This window comes from Lynx canadensis, chromosome B1, assembly GCF_007474595.2.
Source record: "Lynx canadensis isolate LIC74 chromosome B1, mLynCan4.pri.v2, whole genome shotgun sequence".
In the NCBI taxonomy this organism is placed as follows: domain Eukaryota; kingdom Metazoa; phylum Chordata; class Mammalia; order Carnivora; family Felidae; genus Lynx; species Lynx canadensis.
The window spans coordinates 148447152-148469266 of record NC_044306.2 but is presented as its reverse complement, the minus strand read 5'-3'; the positions used below and the strand labels follow the sequence as shown (position 1 = coordinate 148469266).

General features: G+C 37.2%; 1 protein-coding gene and 1 pseudogene across 2 annotated transcripts in view; one reads left to right on the top strand and one right to left on the bottom strand.

The window, feature by feature from the left end:
• Positions 1 to 22115, top strand: part of SLC4A4 (solute carrier family 4 member 4) — a 348118-nt gene that overhangs the window by 113580 nt on the left and 212423 nt on the right. The window lies entirely within an intron of this gene.
• Positions 18305 to 18836, bottom strand: LOC115511682 (annotated as a pseudogene).

Here is a 22115-nt window from a genome sequence, read left to right as displayed (position 1 = left end):
AGATGAAATGTGAACAAAATTTTATGTTTCATAATATATGATAAAATGTTAAGTCATGGAGTTTTAGCAAAAGAGGAGACTAGTGTCTTGCACATAGTATATTCAAACTTTTGACTAGGTAAGGCTGGGATATACAGACTGTTTTCTCATCTTTGCCACAAGTGTACTGTGAGTTGTAGAGCAAGTTATTTCACTTCTGCGTTCCTCCCTCTGTATTTCAATTGTTCATTTATCAAACATCTGTTGAGAGATAGCAGTGTGCCAAGGCATACTGCACTAGAATCTAGGGATGGGACAAGGAACTGAGGCTTGCTCCCTGTTCACAGAAAGTTCCATGGAACTTACAACCTACTGGAAGAAGAGGCAGACATATCAAGACTTCATTATCCTGCAGTGTGAAAAGCGATGTAATAGTGCTTGAGAGACATACACAAAGTCCTATGGGTACTTACAGAAGACGCTGATTAAATCTCTCTGGAGTCAGGGAGAGGTTTATGAAAGAGATGGCAATGGAAAAGCAGTAAAGATTAGAAGGGACCATGTGTTATTCATCTTTGTATTAGTATTTCCCAAAGCATGGAGTGTGGCACGTACCATGTGGTGGGCCCTCAGTAGTGAATTGGATGCTCAGTTGCAAGCCTGGCTTGTTCTGAAGATCCATTCCTTCCAGTGTTTTTGTCATAGTTCCTCTACCTCTGTCAAACACAGTTCAGGCCTGTAATTTCCTTAGCGTCGGTGCACCAGGGTGGTTAAAAGCAGATGCCCTGAAGTCAGACTTCCCGGTTTCAGTTCCTATCTCTGCCACCTATTGACTGTTTGACCTTGGATGGGTTACTTCTCATTGCCTCAATTTCCTCATCTATAAAATCTAGATGATTATGGTACCTAGAATTATTACATGGAAAAAAATTAAATGCAAAGAACTTAGAATACTACATTTAAGGACGAGTAATCACTTATTAGATATTAGCAATTTTTATTTTTCATTTACATATATGTTTGTCCTGAGTTTATTTATCAATAATGCTGCCTCACAGATACTTCTGTTAAATGCAAAAATAGTATTTTCCTGTATATTTTCTGACTGACAGAGGACAAAAAGAGAAGGTGACTTATTTTAAGAAACAGGTTGCTTATTCATGGCCTGTTCTTGCTTTAAAGCACTGATCATAAGTTTCTGGTTAATGCCACAAGGAACTCACATGTATTTTGCTAATCACAAATCATGCTTCTTGGCGGCCCCTTTTACTGTTAAAATGACCTCCAGGTTCGGATTTTTCTTCGCTCTTTATTAATGGTTAACAAACTGCTTAATGCACAACAGGAAAGCCAAGTAAGCCTGAAGCGTTTAGAAAATGGCATGTGAATTAGTTGTAAACTGTTTCAGTAAACATTAAATGGGTGGCAATTACTTAAAGTGATTGCCTAAGTTTCATTAAAGTATTTAAGAGAAAAATATGTGCTTAATGCTGCTTTAATGATAAGGAAATCATTAGGGTAGCTTCCATCTAGGGTTTTACCAAACCAGCTTAATTCTTAACCTCATTGAGGACTTCTCCTAAAAAGAGATTCCTGAGTCACCCCTCTTACCTCAGATCTACTCGGGAACCTGGTAATCTGTATTTTTAATTACCTCAGATGAATCTGATGATCAAGACTGGAGAGCACAACTCAGATGTTGTCTAGCTAAAAGCCTGCTTTAAATATCGCCTTCGAGAATCTGAAAAATCACTTAAAGATACTTCACTGTAACTGACTATCAAGGGTTAACAGTGGTGAATGTAGAATGAAAGTAGCTAAGAAAATGGAAGTCTGAGTTTTGGATTGCCTTCCTAAACCATCACCATCAGAAGTAATACCGTTGTATACTAGGCTGTAGCAGGAAATGCTATATACCTAGATTTGCCACAATTTTTTAGGAAAGCAAAGAGTATAGATGAAAATAAGGTAATCTGATCAGATGTTGTCTAATAAGTGAAAGCAGTGCATTTGTGAACAGATTTGCAAAAGAAATGCTGAGTACGCTTTTGAGGGAAGGTAGCCTTACCACAGATGGTAGGAGATGAACGGCAGGAAGCTACATTCTCAAGGTGTGTGCGGCCAAGAAAACAAAGATACTGAGCTGCCAAGAGCAGTCAACTTGAGTAGGTTTTATGACTACTAATCACAACTTTAAAAATGTCTTCATTGTGGTAAGAACTGCTGAATACCCTCCCTCCTTCACTCCATCGACTATGACATTGCTCTAAACAGCTTTCTATAATACACATCTGGTCTTGCCACTTCCTGCTTGAGGCTTTCAACACTTCCCTATTGGTACTATAGGATAAAGTCTAAACGCCTTATCAAAGCATATAGGGCCATTCACAATTTATCTCATACTTATTTTTATAGTCTCCTCTCTCTTCTCATGCTTTGTGTTCCAGCCACATTGAACTGTAGACTCTCAGAGTGCTTTAAGGAAGAAAACAACATTATAGCCCCTATAACATCTGTTATAGCCCCTAGCATAGTGCCTAGTAGGGGCTCAGTACACAGTAGGTGCTTAGTAAGTGTTTTTGAGATGAATGAATAAATCAAAAGCACTTAACACAATTACTATAATTATCTGTTTACATGCGGGTTTTTCCATTTCGGGATATGAGCCCACGCAGAGCACTCTAGTGTGTGCACATCATAGATACCTATTACAAATTTGTGAATGAACCAATAGCCTGATAGGATCACAGACTGCAGGTACTTTGCATATTCTTAGTCAACCCTTAGTTATGCTACTGAAGGGAGAATGGATAAGCCTAATATATTGAATAATAATGGGTTTGATTTTTTTGGAATTTATAAAATTATCAAGCCAAACAATGACTATCTAAATCTTGAGAGACTGGAAATTTGGCTGACTTTTTAGGTTCCTCCCTTTCCTAAGGAATTCTTTGTTTTTCTCTGTATTCTGTATTCAGTAGCATCAAACTTAAGACTCATGTAAATACCATAGATTTAGGCAGAGCTGGCCTGTCACAAATCACTGTGTTAATAGTTCACACCTCACCAAGGCCGAGAAGTTGAACTGTTTAAGGACTTTGGCTTGAGCCGGGTTTCCTGGGAAAACAAAAATAGATAAGAGATATTGAATGTCATTATGTTACTTTATCATGATTAGTTTGGTTATGACTATGGTTTGTCAGTTAGGTCATTGTCACGTGTCAAGCCATTGCAGAGCTGACTGCCGGCAATGACTTAGACCTTTAATAGAGGCAGAGAAGACTTCCTTCTGAGACTGGGCGCCAGGTGCTCCCAGGGTTGGGTGGTGTGAAGTGCAGGATAAACATGTGATATTTACCTGAAACATCACTGTTGCTTGGATTTTTGCAAAGAAATATTTTTATAATAAAACCAACAGAAGTATTATTTTTAAATGTGAAATCCATGAGAGTCTTTAAAGACAGCATGGAGACTTACAGAGACATTTTGAGGCTGGGGGGATGTCTCAGCTCTCCCCTTTGGTTAAAGTTTTGAAGAACACGCACATTAGACTAAAGGTTGGTTTGTATCTTGAAAGATTTAATGACCGTAGCATAGGCATTTTAAACTTCAGGAATACATTTGATGACAAAGTCCTTGAAAGTCTTAATTTTTGACTTCATCATTGAGGACTCTGAAGTTCTCTCTCACCCGCTTCTTGAGCATAAAGGGCAGAAGTACAGTCTCTAGCTTTACTTTGTTGCATGAGAAACTAGTTTGGAACCAAAGCTTTGGAGAGAGATACTTTCCTGTTTTTGACAACAAGTCAAATCATGAACTGCTTTATTTAGAGCCAGTTGGAGGTAGCATACTGCTGGCAATTCCAGAGCATTTAAAAAACAAAAGTTACGGTTATTAATTTTTGAAGCCACAAAAGCATGAATCAACGTTATAGCAGTGTCAGTATCTCAGTAGGAACTGGTTTCAGCTGAACTGTGGCAACAAAATAAATGTTTGCAGATTGTTTTGACAGAATGTCATCTACTGGGCTTCAATTTATTCTCCAACAGCCTTACTTCTGAAACAGAGTGGCTGCACTTGAAGTAGAGAAGAAAATCCTCCCTCTGAACCTTTCTGGACCTTAGCAAATAACTCTGCAAGCATTTGTAATGTAGATCTGCAAATGTTTTCAATAGGAACCAAATATGTTGCTAAGAGATGTGCCTGTAAACATCTGTTTGACATATTTTACCATGGCAGAGATTAGGGAAATGGACCCATAAAGCAAAGTGGTCAGCTGGTCACCATGGTGGTATAGGCCATTTTAAAACACAAGTCACATGTGTTTTTAAAGCTCTCTAAACAGGGCTGTAAAGTGGAAAGGTATTTTTTCAGCTAATGTCCTGAATTATTCTAAGCATTTATTGACCCTTGACAGTCTTAAAATTGTTATGTTCCTTAGCCAGTTTTTATGGGATACTTTTTTTTTTAACTTTTAAGATTTTTTGAGGTCGTGTGTATGCACTGTTAGTTGATTTTATTCTTATTTTTCAGTGTACACCCATCATTCAAACTTAGGCCCATGCAAACCCCAGGGTAGTTTTATTCCTGGAATGAATGTTTTTCTTCAAAACATTTTTTTTACATTCATTTATTTTTGATAGACAGAATGAGACAGAGCGCGAGCAGGGCAGGGGCAGAGAGAGAAGGAGACCAGAATCGGAAGCAGGCTCCAGGCTCTGAGCTGTCAGCACAGAGTCCGATGCAGGGCTTGAACTCACAAAATGCGAGATCACGACCTGATCTGAAGTCGGACACTTAACCAACTGAGCCACCCAGGCGCCCCCATGAATGTTGTTGTTTTTTTTTAAATATGTCTTGAAAGTTGTTTGATGAGCTCGAAGAAAATACTTTTCCAAAGCAGTTGCCACAAAACTCATTTTACACAAAACTCTGCTTGTGTTTGTCTGCAGTTCATCTGACTCTTAAACAGATCTATAACTTCCAAAGTTAAAACTGACAAGTTTATAGGCAAAGTTGTTTGAGCTCTGGAATGGATTTAGACAGCTCTTAAAGCCATTTAGAATCAGAGGAAAATAAATTAAAAGAAATAGAATGGATGGCTTGTTGAAAAGTAAAGGAATAATAGCTCCATCCCAAGCTTAATGTAGGAACATTTTAACACTCATTGGAAGGCATTTGGTAATATAGAGTGCTTGGTAGGGTGCCTGGGTGGCTCAGTCGGTTAAGCGGGTTAAGCGTACGACTTCAGCTCAGGTCATGATCTTGCGGTTAGTGAGTTCGAGCGCCGCGTCGGGCTCTGTGCTGACAGGTCAGAGCCTGGAGTCTGCTTCTGATTCTGTGTCTCCTTCTCTCTCTGCCCACGCTCTCTGTCTCTTAATAAGAAATAAACATTAAACGTATATATGAATATATATATACGTGTGTGTGTGTATATATATATATGTATATATATACACACACACACACACATATATATATATGTATATATATATATATATATATACATATATATATATATATATAGTGCTTGGTTACTTTACAGAAAAGAAAAATAAAGGTTGTTATCAAGATTTTAACATCACTCACTTTCAAGGAGTTCAAATGACCAGATATGTTTTTGAGATATGGAGCATGGGCTGTGAAGGGTGCCCTGTGGTTTAAAATGCAGTAGAAATAGAATTTGAAGTGGGGAGGCATGCTATAGTAAAAAGAGTGTGGACTTTAGGGTCAGCCAAATCTATACCTACATTTTAAGTCTAGATCCCCCAATTACTATATTTGTACTTTGGGTAATATATGTAACTTCCTAGAATGTATTTCATTTGAATATAGACATAATAATCCTTAGGTTATAGGAGTATATGGAGTGTATAGGAGTGTATAGAAAGTGTTTTCTTTCTTTCTTTCTTTCTTTCTTTCTTTCTTTCTTTCTTTCTTTGCTTTTCTTTCTTTGCTTCTTTCTTTCTTTGCTTCCTTCTTTCCTTCCTTCCTTCCTTCCTTCCTTCCTTCCTTCCTTCCTTCCTTCCTTCCTTCCTTCCTTATTGAGGGAGAAAGAGCATGAGTGAGGGAGAGGGTCAGAGAGAGAGAGAGAGAGAGAGAGAGAATCTTAAGTGTCAGCGTGGAACCCTACTTGGTGGTTGATCCCCTGAGCCTGGGATTGTGGCCTGAGCCTAAATCAAGAGTTGGACACTCAAATGACTGAACCACCCAGGCGCCCCTAGAAGTATTTCTTAGAAGAGATAATATATGTTCCCAGTAGGTGCTATTTACTGATGGATGTCCTCATTAAGTAGTATTTCCGATCAAGTGCCCTAACTAATGCAAATATTACAGTTTAAACTGCTTGGCCACAAAAAATAGAAAGCAAGCTGAAGACTTCTCAGTAAATCCCATATTAGTAACTAACTTTTGAAGAAACTTGCAGGTGGCGGTCAGTTGACAGAATAATGAAATACTGTGATAATGGATGATAGCAGTTTAAGCTTTGGAAGACAAGTCTGCAGGGGGTTGTGCAGCCCAGTTTGCTTACATGTGATTATATCCCAAATAAGATTGTAAGCCAAGCGATTGTTCTCAAAGTCTTTGATCATTGAAAATAGGACAAGATTCAGGATAGGAAAGAAACTCATTTATGGAGTGAACTTGATTTCAGCATGTGAAAGGACACATTTTTTTTGACTCAACTCAGCACATTCTAATTTCAGAGGCAAATTAACCCATTGTTATTCATGGTGGGACATACCATACAAACATTTCAGAAATATATTGATTGTAGTTGATGTTTCTGAAGTGAATCCTTGGACATAACCATCTATATGACTCAGATGAACCACTCTGTAGAAGAATATTTAATGTCTAAAGAATCCAGTTTTTAATGTTCAGGCCTATTTTTTTTTTAAGTTTATTTATTTATTTTGAGAGAGAGAGAGAGCACGAGCAGGGTGGGGGGCAGAGAGAGAGAGAGAAGGAGAGTGAAAGAATCCCAAGCAGGCTCCTCCCTGTCAGGGCAGAGCCTGACTTGGGGCTTGAATTCACAAACCACGAGATCATGACTGAGAGGAGATCAAGAGTTGGATGCTTAACCAACTGAGCCACTCCATTGCCTTGGGCCTATTTTATATTAGTGGCCAGGAAAAAAATAATTAGGAATTGAGTTTTAGAATTCTTTTTAGGGTATTTATTTAGCTGAGATTACAAATAACTATTTGGTGGCATTTTTGGGTGTGTTTTAAAGTAGGATTAGATGAATATAACATTATAAGAACTGGGCATTGGCCAGTTTTCTTTTTCATTTTCTTTTTTGAGTATACAAGGCAGAAGTTCAGAGTTTATTTAATAACTATAATTTATTTTTATGTAAACCAACAATGGAATCTGTAAAAATATTTGGGTTCTTATTTTGAAAAATTAAGACTCTTTTTAGAAGCATGGTTAAGGACTGATTTACACATTTTATTTTAACATGAATTTTGTTCTACTGTAATAGAGAATCACACTTCCTAAAATCTGTCTTAGGCAAGAGTAGACACTGGGTTAGCATATTTTAGGGTGTAACAGTCTTAATGTGTATGTATTTTGCATGTAGCTCAGAGATAACCAATATTGTTAAATATTTATTGAGTATCTCTTGGGTTGCTGATTGTGTATTTGTTTTGAAGACAGACACTATTGAAGAGACAAAGTAAATGATTGTCAGTATGACTTGTGCTCTATATAAAATTCTCACATTCATCATAGTAAGTCACCCTTGTACTTAGCGTAGTTCTTTTCACTGCATGTTCTTTTTATCTGTGAACCATCATGCATACCTTTCCCTTTCTGTCTTTGGAAATCCCCCTCCTTATTCACATGCTTTTTTCTTCTTTCAGTGAAGTCTCAGCTTTTTTTGTTTTTAATTTTATGTTTGTTATTTTACAGAGAATGAGAGACAGAGCGTTGAGTGGGGGAGGGGCAGAGAGCGAGGGAGACGCAGAATCTGAAGCAGGCTCCAGGCTCTGAGTTGTTAGCACAGAGCCCGACATGGGGCTCGACCTCATGGACCTTGAGATAATGATCTGAGCTGAGCTGAAGTAAAATGCTTGACTGAGCCACCCAGGTGCCCCAACAACTACCAGGTCTCAGCTTTTTAATCATCTTAAATGCTTCGTGCTTACTCCCATCTTTGGAGTTGGTTATGCGCCTTTACCAACTTTAGGTCACTGTCACTGAGGTTTATTTTTGTTCCATAGTTGATAATAAATTCATTGAAAAAGGAAGAGTAAACATGTCCATTCATTTTACAGCTCCTTTATGTGGCCGGTGTCTAAATATTCCTAGTTATTACTTTGACTAAATCTTTGACTATATAATAGGGGAAACAAAGGGTAAGACTATTGCTAAGGATTATCCCTCCAAAAATGCCAAATTCAGCTTTTTCAATCTTTGCATTTGAAAATTTGTTGTTCTGTTTCTCAAAGGAAAGATGAGATCAAAAGTGACAGAATGAATAGTACATTAGCAGATCATTTAATATAATGGCACTGTCTTGTATTTCCGAGTATTTTTGTAAAGCAGAAGAGCAAAATTCAGTTCCACTATCCATGGATGTGTCTTGTAATCTCTTCAGTCTTCCGGTTGTTATTATTTGTCAGCCAGATGGGAAAGCTGTCAGAGGGTAAAGGGGGATTTGATCAGATGGAATTCGAGCTGAGCACAGAATCTAGGTCTTACAATTCTGATTCCAGAATTGAATCACTCATGATGAAACATGACTCCATCCATGATTACTGTTTATTTAGGGTCATGTTGTCTCAAGAAGTAAATTCCTGTGATATCACTAGACAGGAGAGCGTGTACAGAACCCCATCTGATCAATGAATGCTCCCTAAGCTATAAAGATCCATTTCCCCTGAAGTTTTGAGAACCAGCTGCTACGGACACTTTACTGATCACTTGAGGGAATTTTGCCAATATATCAGCAAGGCTTAGAGGGTCTTTAGAATCTTATTGATAAGAATCCTTCCTCAAATTTTTTGAGAACACTTCCCCATCATGCCCCTAAACAACAGTACTTCTTAAGTTCATTTTCACATTATTAGACAACTTTAGTATTTATATTTAATATTTGCCTTGACCTTTAGATCCTACTGACTTGGTAACTTGACCATGATTCTTCCTTCTGGTCCCTTTAGGTTTGCTGTTTATATTTGGTGGCTTTGGCATGTGTACTTTGGCTTTCTCTTATGGATTTTGGCTTTTCTTGCCTTTCAGGCCCAGAGTACCTTCTATTACCTTACTAGAAGTTTCCTGTCTCATTCTTCATAACCAAATCCCAATGATCCCCGCTTGCTAGCAGCTTTTTCCCACATAAGGAAGGCAGCAGAGGGATTTGGACAGTTTTCAGATGAATGTCTAATCTCTGCTTTAGAAGGATACTAAAGCATTTTATAAGCAGAGTTCTAGGAAAGACAGATTTCAGCTTATATAGTTCTTAAAGAGTGTGATAAATTGACAAATGTTATTTCTAAACCAGATTAAACTAATTTGTGATTGATCTAAAGAAAGAGTTGTCTGGGAAGACAAAGGAACTCTTAAGTTTTATGATTGATATTTAATTAATTGGAAATTCTACACCCAGTTAAGGAATAGCTATACCTTACACAGTCCACCATAAGCTTTAGAAGTGACAAAGTTCTTTGCCTGTCCTTTCTGAACAGGAAGCTGTTAATAATGAATCTCTTTTGAAGTGGCTCTCATTTACTTCCCCGATGAACCGAGGTTATCTTTAGATGACTCAAAGTGTTATGCACAGGTTTTTTTTTAATAAAGGATAAAGAAATGTTGGATGGGAAAATTATGTAAAACTTCAACTATAAATTGCATTGAAGAGGGTGATTCCCTTACTTTTATTGATATTACTCTGTGAAGTACGGAGATTGTTCATAGCACACCTTCAGAGGAAATCAGAGACCCTAACCAGCCCACATACACACTCTGATCTGTGTTGGTCATCAGCTTTGTGTGGTTTAGCTATGTGGGTAGTTGAAAAGGAAGTTCACTGATCTAACAAATGATGTTCCTCTATTCTAAAATACAGTTCTAGAAACTAATCTGATTCCATTTTATTATTTACTGAAAATGGATTTAGCAAATGCCTGTTGATATTTTGGAAAAGTACTTAATGAAATAGCATGAAAACTTACTTGTTTATGTTCATTAGGCTCTTGTTATTCCTGTGCCATTTTTGAAGTAGTTGAACTCAAGTTTTACAAGTAGGCTTCTAGATTCTGGTGTAGTTTTGAGGTCATTGCTGGCTAATGGACGTATGTGTTGCTGGTTGGCTTTCCTAATGCAGTCTTTCGGGCAGATAAAACAAGGTAAATGAAGAATTATGTTGTCTGAGAACACTAAAACTATAAATGTCAAGTGGATAGTGTTGGAGGACCTGTTAAATAATTTTTTTTCTTCACTGAGAATGTAATTAAGAGAGATTGGGGCTCACTGACACTAATTTTGGATCCTCAGCCCAGAGCAGACTTGTATAAGGCAGAAACGCTCATTGGAGAATCTTATTGACATTTCTGTATTATGTTCAGAGTTCTGTCAGAATCCTTAGACCATTGATATATCTGTGATAAATGTGACCATTTTTTCTTTAGAAAGAACCAGGGCCTATGTAATGTTTCCTTGATTGCTGCATTCCCCTCTCTCCCCTTTTAAAATGGGATTTTATTTTGAATCACATTTTCTCAATATTGCTATCCAGGAAAGATGGGTAGAATTTTTTGGCAATGTAGGGGTGAAGTCAGAAATTCTGAAGATTCTTTAAAGCTTGGTGCCTTTATCCTTTTATGCATTTTGAAAGACAGTCTGCAGGAGGGGAGGATGTCTTCTTGGCTTGTGGAGGCCTCTAATGGCAGCATTAGCGTGGTGGTTGTGACACTAATTTTGGAACAATAAATTTAGCTACTTTGTATAGAAAGTAGCTGCACTTGAGCAAATCTGTAGAGTTTATTTTGGGAATCTTGAAGATTTCCTAATGTTGATGAAAATTGAGTCTGACTTTAGAAACCTCAGGGTATAAATTGTGCTGATAATTGTTCTGAGTTGAACCTGGAGAAACTGCTGATGTGTTCACTCTTAAGCGGAGTGATTCATCATGTAAACCTTATCGTGGACAGTTCTGGCAGAGCAAAGAGAAGTGGAGGAGTAGGGAGTAAGAAATTAAAGGAAAATGGAGATGAGAGCTGTGACATGCATTAGGAACTTTTAGGTCTTTTAGGAATAGGTTGCTGGGTGGCCATATTCTTTACCATCTTAATTAATGGGTGAGTTACTATGTACAGAAAGCATCTTACCTTCCTGTGCTACCTGCGTGAAGCCCCTCTCCTCATCTCCATTCTTCTGTGTCCATGGGATTATTTTTAGATAAGTATGGCTGCTAGCTTTCAGAACCATGGCCAGTCCTGTTGCATGGTTCAGAATTGGCTGTTGGAATCTGTAGGCCGCAATAAAGGCATTGCTGGCACATTGTGTTTGTTTTGGACATTTAGGAAAGATAATCGAGATTCTGTAGTTTCAAGTATGGTAGAGAAGTGTTTGGCTCTAATTTGACATGACTGTCCTCAAGTTAGCAATTAAAGATACCTTAATTGGTTTATTTGCCTTATAATAATGACATTAATGTTAATTTTAGAAAATTTGTTAATTACACAGAAGCAAAATGAGTAAAATAAGAATCCTCTATAATCCCATCATCCAGGGATAATAATTGTTGACATTTGGTGTATATTGTTCTGGTGTTTTTTTTTCTGTATGCACTATATAAAACAGTAAGCCTTTGGGTGGAGAGTGCTAGAAACCCAATTATAACTGGGATAGACAGGCAAGAATTTATGAAGAATTTATTGATTGACTGAAAGAAAGTCTGGGTATAGCCAGGTCTTTGGGGAAAATGATTTGATCTGAACAAAAGACTAGAAAAAAAGCTAAACACAAGAGCCAGAAGTTCATTTTTATTCAGATCCATAAGGCATTAGGTAACTTGTAATTTTAATACCCTGGTTGGTAAACGTGGGTAGATGCACATGGTCATAGGAATTCCTCTTCCTTACTTGAGTACGTCCTTTTCTCTTCTTCTGGAAATTTCCTGATATATGGTGTGTGTCAAAAGATAATTTAGGACTCAAGCAGGGGCAGAACAACATCCTGAACTCTGTACTAACTTACCAAATCCTTATCATCTTGTCTGTCATGGTATTTCATCTAGACTTCTTGGTCACCTGCCTTTTTTTTTTTTTAACCACTGTGTTGCTTTGGTGCCTCAGGGATCACATCCTGGGGGACTTTGGGAACTGAATTCCTTGGCAGGGTATTGACATTGCCACACTGGTGCCCTGGCGACAGTGTCTTTAATGTGGTACCTTTCCAGGTGCTTTTGCAGACAGAGGACATCAACGGTGGGGCGGGAGCCAAAAGTAGTATGTGTGAAATATCCCTTGCAGACCCAACAAATACTTGGCAGGTGGATTTATTAGTGGGCATGCATTCTTGTAATATGCAGCTGGGGCAGAGTCAATGAAATTGGTTTCTCTGAGCCTGTCTTCCCCCAAAAGGCTCATGAATACCATGCAAACTTGGCTTAAATGAAATAAGGAAAATGATATTGTGGAAATGATATTGTGGAAAAGATATTGTGGAAAGAAACACCCAGAAACAAGTCAAAAAGTTGAGTTTCACCATTAGTTAGTTTAGTTATTATATTAATCCATGACAGCTGCCATAACAAAATGCCACAGACTGGATGGCTTAAACAATAGGAACTTATTTCTCACACTTCTAAGAGGCTGAAAGTCCAAGATCAAGGTGCTAGGTGATTTGGTTCCCTGATGAAGTACCTGGCTTGTGGGTGGCAGCCTTATCACTGTGTCCTCACAGGGTAGAAAAAGGAAGCAAGGTCTCTGGTATCTCTTCGTATAAGAGCACTAATCCCATCATGAGGGCCCCACCCTCATAACCTCCTCTAAACCTAGTTACCTCCCAAAGCCCCATCTCCAAATTCTATCATAATGGGGGTTAGGATTTCAGTCCATAAATTTTGGGGGATACAATTCGGTCCATAACAGTTACTTGGTTTAGGTCACTTTTGAGGCTGCCAAAACCCCAAAATGACTGATTTGAATTTTATGTTTTTCTGGTAGAGATTCTTGAAATATTGAAATAATATTAATAATATAATTAATATAATTGGAATAGTTAATAAAAGACTTGGCAGACCAAAAAGTCTGGAATTTCATACATAAAATTTATTTGACTGCTAAGACCATCGCTGAGACTAATTCTTTGTAAATGGCTTAGCACTACATTTAACACTACTGACAGGGAGCCTAGTTCTCATTTTTTCCAACCCACTATGTTGGCAGAAATTATAAAGGAGGAAGACAGGATAAGTTGGGGGATGTATGGGTTACCATCTTTTTGTCCTAAAGAATTTGGGTATCTTATATTTATGACTTGGGTCGTGATAACATTTTGTAATGTAAACTCTAGGTAAGTTATTTTTCTCAATATTTTGAAAAAGAAAGGCTAAGGACACAGCTGTTTTCCAAAAATGTCTCAGCAAACTCTAGTTCTTAATCGCCTTTTGCTAGCTGAAATGGAACTTACTCTGCTTCTAAATCACATAGTTTGGTAGTGTTCTGAAATCCAGGCTCCTCGCACCATTGACTTTCTATAGCTGAATAATAATGTGATGGCACATTAAGAATAATTGTGATAATTGACAGTTTTTCATGTGTGGGAGTTTATTAATACATGGATACCTAAGTATTTAAAAAAATTATTCATCTCAATAAATGCTATTTGGCTGTTTCAATTTCTTAGCTAATTTGAAACAGAAAAAGTAACCATCTAATTTACCTGTCTAGAGCCTGCCAGCATGTAAATCAATAGTCATTTTCTGGATTTGTTGGGGTGGAGGTATGTGAAGGCATGGGGAAAGTCTAGATGCCTTGTATAGATCACTCCAAGAAAACCTGGATTCTATAAAAACAGGTTCTTCAACGCAATTAATTTGAAGATGCTAATATGTGGATGGCTTATATGAATTAGTTCCACTCTGACCTGTTAAAATGGAATCACAGACATATATATCAGGATACTTTTGGTTGCAAGTGACCAAAAAAAAAAATGGTCTCAGATTACTTTAAGGTAAAAGGGAGTTGTCCTGTAAGATTGAAAAGTACCTGTCTTTAGGCATGGCTGAATCTAGGTGCTTAAATAATGGCACCAGTAACCTGTCTCTGTCTTGGTTCTGAGTTCTTCCATGTTTATTTTATTCTCAGGCAGACTCTTCCCTTAGAGTTGCAAGATGGTCATCCCCACTCAAAGTGTTTATTGCCATTATAGGCACCTTAGCATAAAGTGAAAATTTATTTCCTGGAAGTTCCAACAAAAGGCTGCCACTTATTTACTCTGATTGTCCTGGATTAGGTAAAGTGTCCAGTCAAAAATTAATTGCTGTGGCTAAGATTTGTGACATTCTCATTCTCCAGACCTGGGTCACAGGGAGTGATTCATCCTCATTGAACTTCTAAGTATAAAAATGGTTGTTCAAAGGCAAGTGGGATGCTGTTATCAGAAAAAGAGATTAAGGGTACTGAATGGGCAAAAGTAACCGATAGCCACTACAATGCATGTGTGTATTTTAAAGATTTATTTGTATATGTAGCTTTAGTTAGCGATTTCTCAGTTCTTACAGTTAGGGATGTGGAATTGAAGTTTGAGGATTTTATATATACGTTTAAGTGTATTTTTAGATTATTACTATGGTCTAATAATTAGATAAATTGTGGAAGTTTTAGCAGCCGTGGTGTTGACCTACAAACTTTTAACTCTGAATGGAGAGAAATATAATATGATAATTATGTAAGCCAGTTGGTGATAGCACATTGATAACTCAAAGAAATAAAAAGTAATTTCTTTTTATTACTTTGGTTTGAGAGCTAAGACTTTACCAGATGGTGAATTTTGCCAAGGAGAAAATACAAAATCAATAGGTCTTCATTTAACCCGCAGAAGGGAATTTGCATGTAAACTTGTCATGCTCAGTATGAATTGTTCATTATCATCATTATTTCTATTAAAAAAATTTTTTTTGGTAGCCTGTAGGGTGGCCACAGTGGGATGTTTTCCAGACCAAAAACAAAAGGGCACATTCACAAACTGCCTTTTGGTGGATAATGAACCAAATGTTCAGTTAATTTACTTTAGGACTATTTCATATGCCATTATGATTTCTGCCTCTTCTGAAATTCAGTATATTTACTATCTGTACTGTTCATGTAGCACTTTTTTAAAAAAATGAGATCATCTTTTAGAGAATGGTGGCTAAAAAGTGGGCTTGGAAATAACACAGGCGGGGTTGAGGTTATATCACTTACTAGTTGTGTGATCTTGGGGAAGTCCCTTAGTCTCTTAAATACTCAGTTTCCCTGCCTGTAATATGAGTAATACAAGACACTGATAACAGCAGATAATTCATATTTTTGTGTAAAATAAAAGAGATAATAACTGAAGGACACTTAACACAGTGCCTGGTACAATTTAACCATTCAAAAATGTTAGTAACTGCATATTACATTCTTAATGATAGCATTTTCCCCATTGTTCCCCAAGGTTAGGGACCTTATCTCACTCTCAACAAATAACGTAGTGTCTCATACACTAAAAACTAATAAATATTAAGTTATCAAATGAGAATGTAAAACTATATTTTAATTATTGGTAAGCCTCAGGGAAGCAGAGGAAAGGAGCAAAGAAAGAAAGTGGTTTTTTTTTTGTCAGAAACTGGGGCAGAATATATATTGTTTATTCTTCCATTCATTTTCTTATTCATATATCCATTCTCTCTCTCTCTCTCTCTTTTTTTTTTTTTTTTTTTTTTTAACTTGACTGTGCACAAGGTGGGCAACAAGAATAGCTTAGGTGAGTGAAGAAGCAGGTGGTTGGCTTGGTAGAGGTGCAAAGACCAAGGACAGCAATGGATAACACACAAAGTGGTGGATAGTAAATATCTTAATAGAAGTGCAGATTAAATGTTGTGGTCCCTCAGGGTAGGAAGAGATTACATCTACCAGAGGAAAATAGCTTGGTCGAAGTGTTCATTCTTTTATTTGCAGCTTACTCAGTAGGAAACGGTGACTGTATTTTGGTCCCTGTGCAAGCTACTGCAAAGATGGATTAAGGGGAGGGTGGAAGAAGGACAGCTTCTAAAACTGAGGTATTTTCCATGTCAAAGCTCTTAATGGAGGCTTCCTTTTGCAGATGGTTATGTCTTCATGTACTTGAAAATGTCCAGGGTTTATTCATCCATATCTAACTCATTAATATTTCAAGTGATGATTAAGTACATGGAACTGTGTTGGTCTTTAAGGAAAGTACATAGACAAAACTCTGTCTTCCAGGAGCTTGGTGATTAGTTTTGAGAGAGGTCACATCAACAAAAGTTTGGTAATAATGGCCAGGATATATATTTGTTGGTGCCCAAATGATAATTCAGGCAAAGTGTTGTTATGGTTTGAATAAAGGAGAGATTCATGTTTCTGTGAATGGTTAATATAAGTTATTAGAAAAGATAGAATTTTCAGCTGGGCCTTGGAAATTGAGTCAGAGTTAGATAGAGAGGAGAGAAAAGACTATAAATAGACAGGAAAAATGAAAAAAAAGATCTGAAGATGAGCAGGTATATTCTTTTCTTCCTCCCTCCCTCCCTCCCTCCCTCCCTCCCTTCCTCCCTTCCTTCCTTCCTTCCTTCCTTCCTTCCTTCCTTCCTTCCTTCCTTCCTTCCTTCCTTCCTTCCATTGTTTCTTTACTGATCAACAGCTGGGCTGCTTCCAAGCTAAAAAAAAAAATGGTGCCACAAATACTCTTGGGTCCATCTCTTTGTTCAAGATTAATTTCTAGAAGCAGAAGTTCTGGCTCCAAACCCAGAATATTTTGATTTTTAATTGATATTGCTAACTTACACCCTAAAAAGTTTATATAAGTTTACAAGGAAGAAAAGGCTATTTCTTTGGGTATCTAACAATTAAAGTCTTTGCTAACATGATGGATAAAACATGTTTTAATTTTAATTTGATAATTTTGTGAAGTTTAGTTTCTAATTACTAATTTTGGTTGCTAGCATTATCCATTTTCACTTCATTATGCCTTTGAATTTTTAATTTTAGCCATATGCCTCTTATTATTCTTTTTTTGTGAAGAGAATCCTGTTCTATATTGCAGTGTCTCATGGAATCTCACCCAAGATCAGAAACAGAGTTTTTAGATATCTCAGACCTTATCTTTTAACCTTCAAAGGATGGTCTCCTACCTGCTTCTTCACTATCCATATGGATTATACTGGAGTTCTCAACTCACTGATTTCCTATTTGAGGAAACAGAACTTTTTTTCAGAAGTGTGATATACATAGAGTAATTCATGTCCCTACTTTGATCTAATTTTCTGTTAATATCTGAGTTCTAGCTCTTCTATGTATAATTTACTTCAGACTTTTGCACAGATCTGTCTTGCTCCTATCTTTGAAGGTCGTGGTTTCAACCCATGCTATCTGGGGATTCTCCCACTTTGGTGCCTTGGTAGATGTGCTACCCTAGGCAGGTGCTCATCCTTGATGAGTATTCAGACAGTGATAATAAGAAAAGTTCCACAAATGGTATTTGGCATAATCTAGTTAAGATTAATCTTAATTATAGTCTAGTTAAGATTAAGATTAATAAATAAAACACATTGCTTAGAAATAATTATCCAGTTAAAGACGATGTTGTGTATATATATAATGGAGTATTACTCGGCAATCAAAAAGAATGAAATCTTGCCATTTGCAATTACATGGATGGAAAGAGAGGGTATTATGCTAAGCGAAATTAGTCAGAGAAAGGCAAATATCATATGACTTCACTCATATGAGGACTTTAAGATACAAAACAGATGAACATAGGGGAAGGGAAGCAAAAGTAATGTAAAAACAGGGAGGGGGACAAAACATGAGACTCTTAAATATGGAGAACAAACAGAGGGTTGCTGGAGGGGTTGTGGGAGGGGGGATGGGCTAAATGGGTAAGGGGAATTAAGGAATCTACTCCTGAAATCATTGTTGCACTATATGCTAACTAACTTGGATGTAAATTAAAAAAATAAACAAATTAAAAAAGATTAAGGGGAAAAAAAAGAAATAATTACCCATTGTTCTAAAGTCAACCAAAGTCTTTTTTTCCTAATATTAAAATATATAATTAGAGGGGAGAGGGAGCAACTTGAAGTAAATCAGAAAACACATTCACATTAATTGTTATCTTTATACACTTCAAATTTATACATAACACTTTTTTCCTCCTGGACACCAGAAAGAACACCTGGGTATTCTGGGAGAAGTTTACATTTCTCCAAATCAATTTATGGAAAAAATGTGTTGCTTTCAAATCTCTGCATGATTCTTGTTACAGCTAGTTTAGGATGGCCTGGCTTGTTCATAGTTTCCTTATAAGCAGAACTGCCTCCCACTGTCCAAACCACGTCCACTTCTTTGTTAATTCTGATTGCTTAATACGTTTTAAGTCATCATCCAGACTTTTGGCTAGAAAATGAGCTCCTTGTGAAGGTTCCTTGAGTTCTCTACTTAGAACTGGATTAATTCTGTCCTTTAAAGGTCAGCTCTTCTAGGGAAGAGAGAGTCATGTCTTCCTACCCATAATCACAAAATTCTGTTTACCTTCTGCTGAGGTTGTGGTCCTTCTCTGGAAATTCTTAAATTCATTCCTGAACGGGGCCAGGGTAGGTTTCTGTTCTTGCCGTTGCCCATCTTCTGGGACACAGGTTAGCAGATGAACTGTGACAGCAGCAATAAACACCTCTGAGCTTGCTTGTGACACTGGGACTCCTGGCTGAGCTTGGTGCAAAACTGAGCAGGTATGTTCTTCTGTCACCAGACACTTCTGGGGTGTTGTAGGAGACTGGTTGGACACACAGATTGGACCCAATGTGACATGAAAGGCAAACTGAGAGTTGACTGTTTAGCCAGGCATGGTGAAGTGTCCTCTCATACATCATCTTTGATTGATAGACAGTGGCTGCTCTGAGGCCAAGTTCAGGCTCAGCAATCATTCGGTTGTGATGATGTGTACGTGATGTGTGCTGTGGGTGCTGGCAGTGGGAGTGGGTATTTTTGTTTTTTTTGAAAAAAAAAACCCAAAACACATTCTAACCAGAGGGCAGAATAAAAAAAGAAGAAAAAAAAAATCAAGGCAGATTAGAGGCATTAACTTGGCTTTGATCTACAGGCCTTCTGTTCTGACAAAGGTGATTGGATTAATTTGACAGTTTTTCTTTTTCTCCCTTATTTCCTGTCTCCCTGTCACTCTCTTTCATTTTTCTCCAGGTTCTCTTTTGTGATGAAACTAGGTTAGTTATTACTTAGAATCATAATCTATTCATCTGTAATGCAGGTTGATTTTCTGATGTTTTCTCCCCTCCCGTATTAAAGTGAGACTAAAAAGGTTTATTTTCCCCTGTTCTTTTATTGGCTGTTTCCCAGAAAGGTACACCTTTATGTTCTCATTACCAAAGCTACTAAATTCACTGAAGTAACACGTGCAGAACTTTTGGCCTTTTTCTTTCCTACCTTATATATTTTCAACATATAGGGGCTCTTAGGGCCAATATCTGTGAGTACTTTCTTTCTTAGAAGCTAGTCAGGTTTTGCTGGTAAGGGCTGGCAATTTTTAAACTAATTTAAACCTTGTATTTTAGCCTCTGTAATGATCATCACCATCCTGTTTTTCAGGTGGGGAACTTGAGACACAGAAAGGGTAATTAACTTGTCTCAGGTCATACAGCATAAAAGTAGCAGAGTTTGGATCCAAACCTAGGTAGTTTGGTTCCAGAGTCTATATGCTTAATCTCAATGCTATGTCTTCTATTTAGCTCATTTCCCTATTTTATTAAAAGTTACGGGGAAAAAATGAATTCCTGACATCCTTCATTAGGGAGACTCTCATTCTGCATATCTTTATGTTAAGAATGATGTTAGAAATGGGGAAGGGATGTATTTGCTGGCTACAGAGTATGCCCTTCCCATAGGTCTGTATTCGCAGTACAATTGCTGTGGCCTCTTCTAATTTCTGGGGAACCTTAGGGGAGCAACTGAGGAAAGAAACTTACTGGAGTATCAAGCGAGTTTATGACACAAGATTTTGGAATTTTATCCCAAAGGGGATTGTTATACTGGTCGTTCAGAAGCTGTGCTTAGTACATAAGACAAGTTACACATGAGACCCAGAGAGTGTGAACTGGTAGTAATGTCACAGCCTTCTTCCATTCCAGTGTGTGGAAGCCACAGCTAAGTCTGTCTGATAAGCAGTGAGTTGTGCTTTCCTAATTTGAGGATCCTGGATCTCAGAGTACTGCTCCTTGGATCAGAGCTGAGCAGAGATATGTGCTGTGGCTCTGCAGGTAGAGTCTCTTTTCTAATGAGGAGAAAGATTTATTCTTCTCTGTTAGAGGTGGGGACTAACATCACGTTTTTAGAAATGAACAAAAAAATTGATCCTCTAAATGTACATTTTTCCTTTCCAAAAGCCAGTTCTACCTCAGCAATCTTTGATGTTGAACGTTGATGAAAAGTCCATCAAATCTCTGATTGTCTGTTTCAGAACCACTATTGTATAACCACATTTTTAGTAGTCTGAAGTCTTAGACAGATTCCAAATTGTACTCATCACTTCTTATCCACCCCCATCATTTCTTTCATGACTTCCATGATTCTCTAGAATGATTACACTTTCCATTTCTTGGTTGGAAAGGCATTGCAAGTCTTTTTACGTAAAAGTTCTGGAACTTTCATTTTTGTTTCTCACAGAGATGTTAAGAAATTTCACAGTCATTTTTTTCTCTAATTACTGAAATTAAATATATTGTATCTTATATTAATATATATTCAATTATCTTATTTGAATGTTCCACAAACACAGAACAGTCTGCAGATATATTTTTTTGGTTTATGTACTAATTTATTCATTCATTTAAGCAATTAATTATTCACTGAACAATTAGTTAATGTTTGCATCCCTTTCTAGAGATGTAAACTTGATAAGAACAAGGATCTTGTCAAGTTTTTTCCTTTATCTTCAGAGCCTGAAACTAAGCCTATTTAGAGCAAAGACAGTACTCCATAAATACTGCTGAATGAATGCATGAATGAATTGTGCACACTGCAGAACAGATAGAAAAGTGAAAGGAAGAAAATAGAAGCCCTAGAAATAAACTGTATAACATTTAAAAGTTGTATATATAGCCCGTCCTTGCTTTGCGTGGTAATGCGAGGCCATAAATATGACTATTCAAGCTGAAGTTAATGCAAAACAATCCTAATAATCAATGAGAACAGCTACTATTTTTCTTTGACCTTTAAAAAATTTTGCCGTGTCATTGAAATCTCTCTTGCTGTTTGCTATAAAGATATAGGAAAATGAAAAAAATAGTAAAAGTAATATTTAGCACACTCTAAATCATCAGAAGCATTGAGATTAAAGTGTTTTGTTTCTTCTTAAAATCTTCTCAGAAGTAGTTTGAATAGGCTTGCCTTCGTCCCATTGTACAACTTATGATATGAAGCAAGCATCTTTTCTGTTCCCAACCGAATTGCATACTCCTCTCTAAGTTTGGATCCGCTTCCAACATTTTCTCCTTTTTGCTTTCCATGTCAAGAAATGTCTCTGAGAGTTCCTTTAATGTGAGTTTTTTTTTTTTTTTTAATGTGTGTGGGTTTTTTGTTTGTTTTCTGTTTTGCTAGCATCACTTCCTCTAGGACATCTTTATTGTTTTGGTTCAGCCACTTTCGTTATTTACATTGTGAAGTTTGTGTGCTGCGCTGTGCGCCTTTTTACTGTGTGTCTAGATTCTCTCACATGTCGATTGGCAGCATTGTCAACCTCCCCATGAGCAGCGTTCTGTCTTCTGTAACCCCTTTTACATTTGACACAGATTTCATTTCTACCATATCACTTTTTGTCTGTACTCGACTTTCATCTCTTTTGGCTACTTCCCTCTTTTGGTTATTTATATTATATGAATTTATCATTGAAAGGTAGGAAGGCAA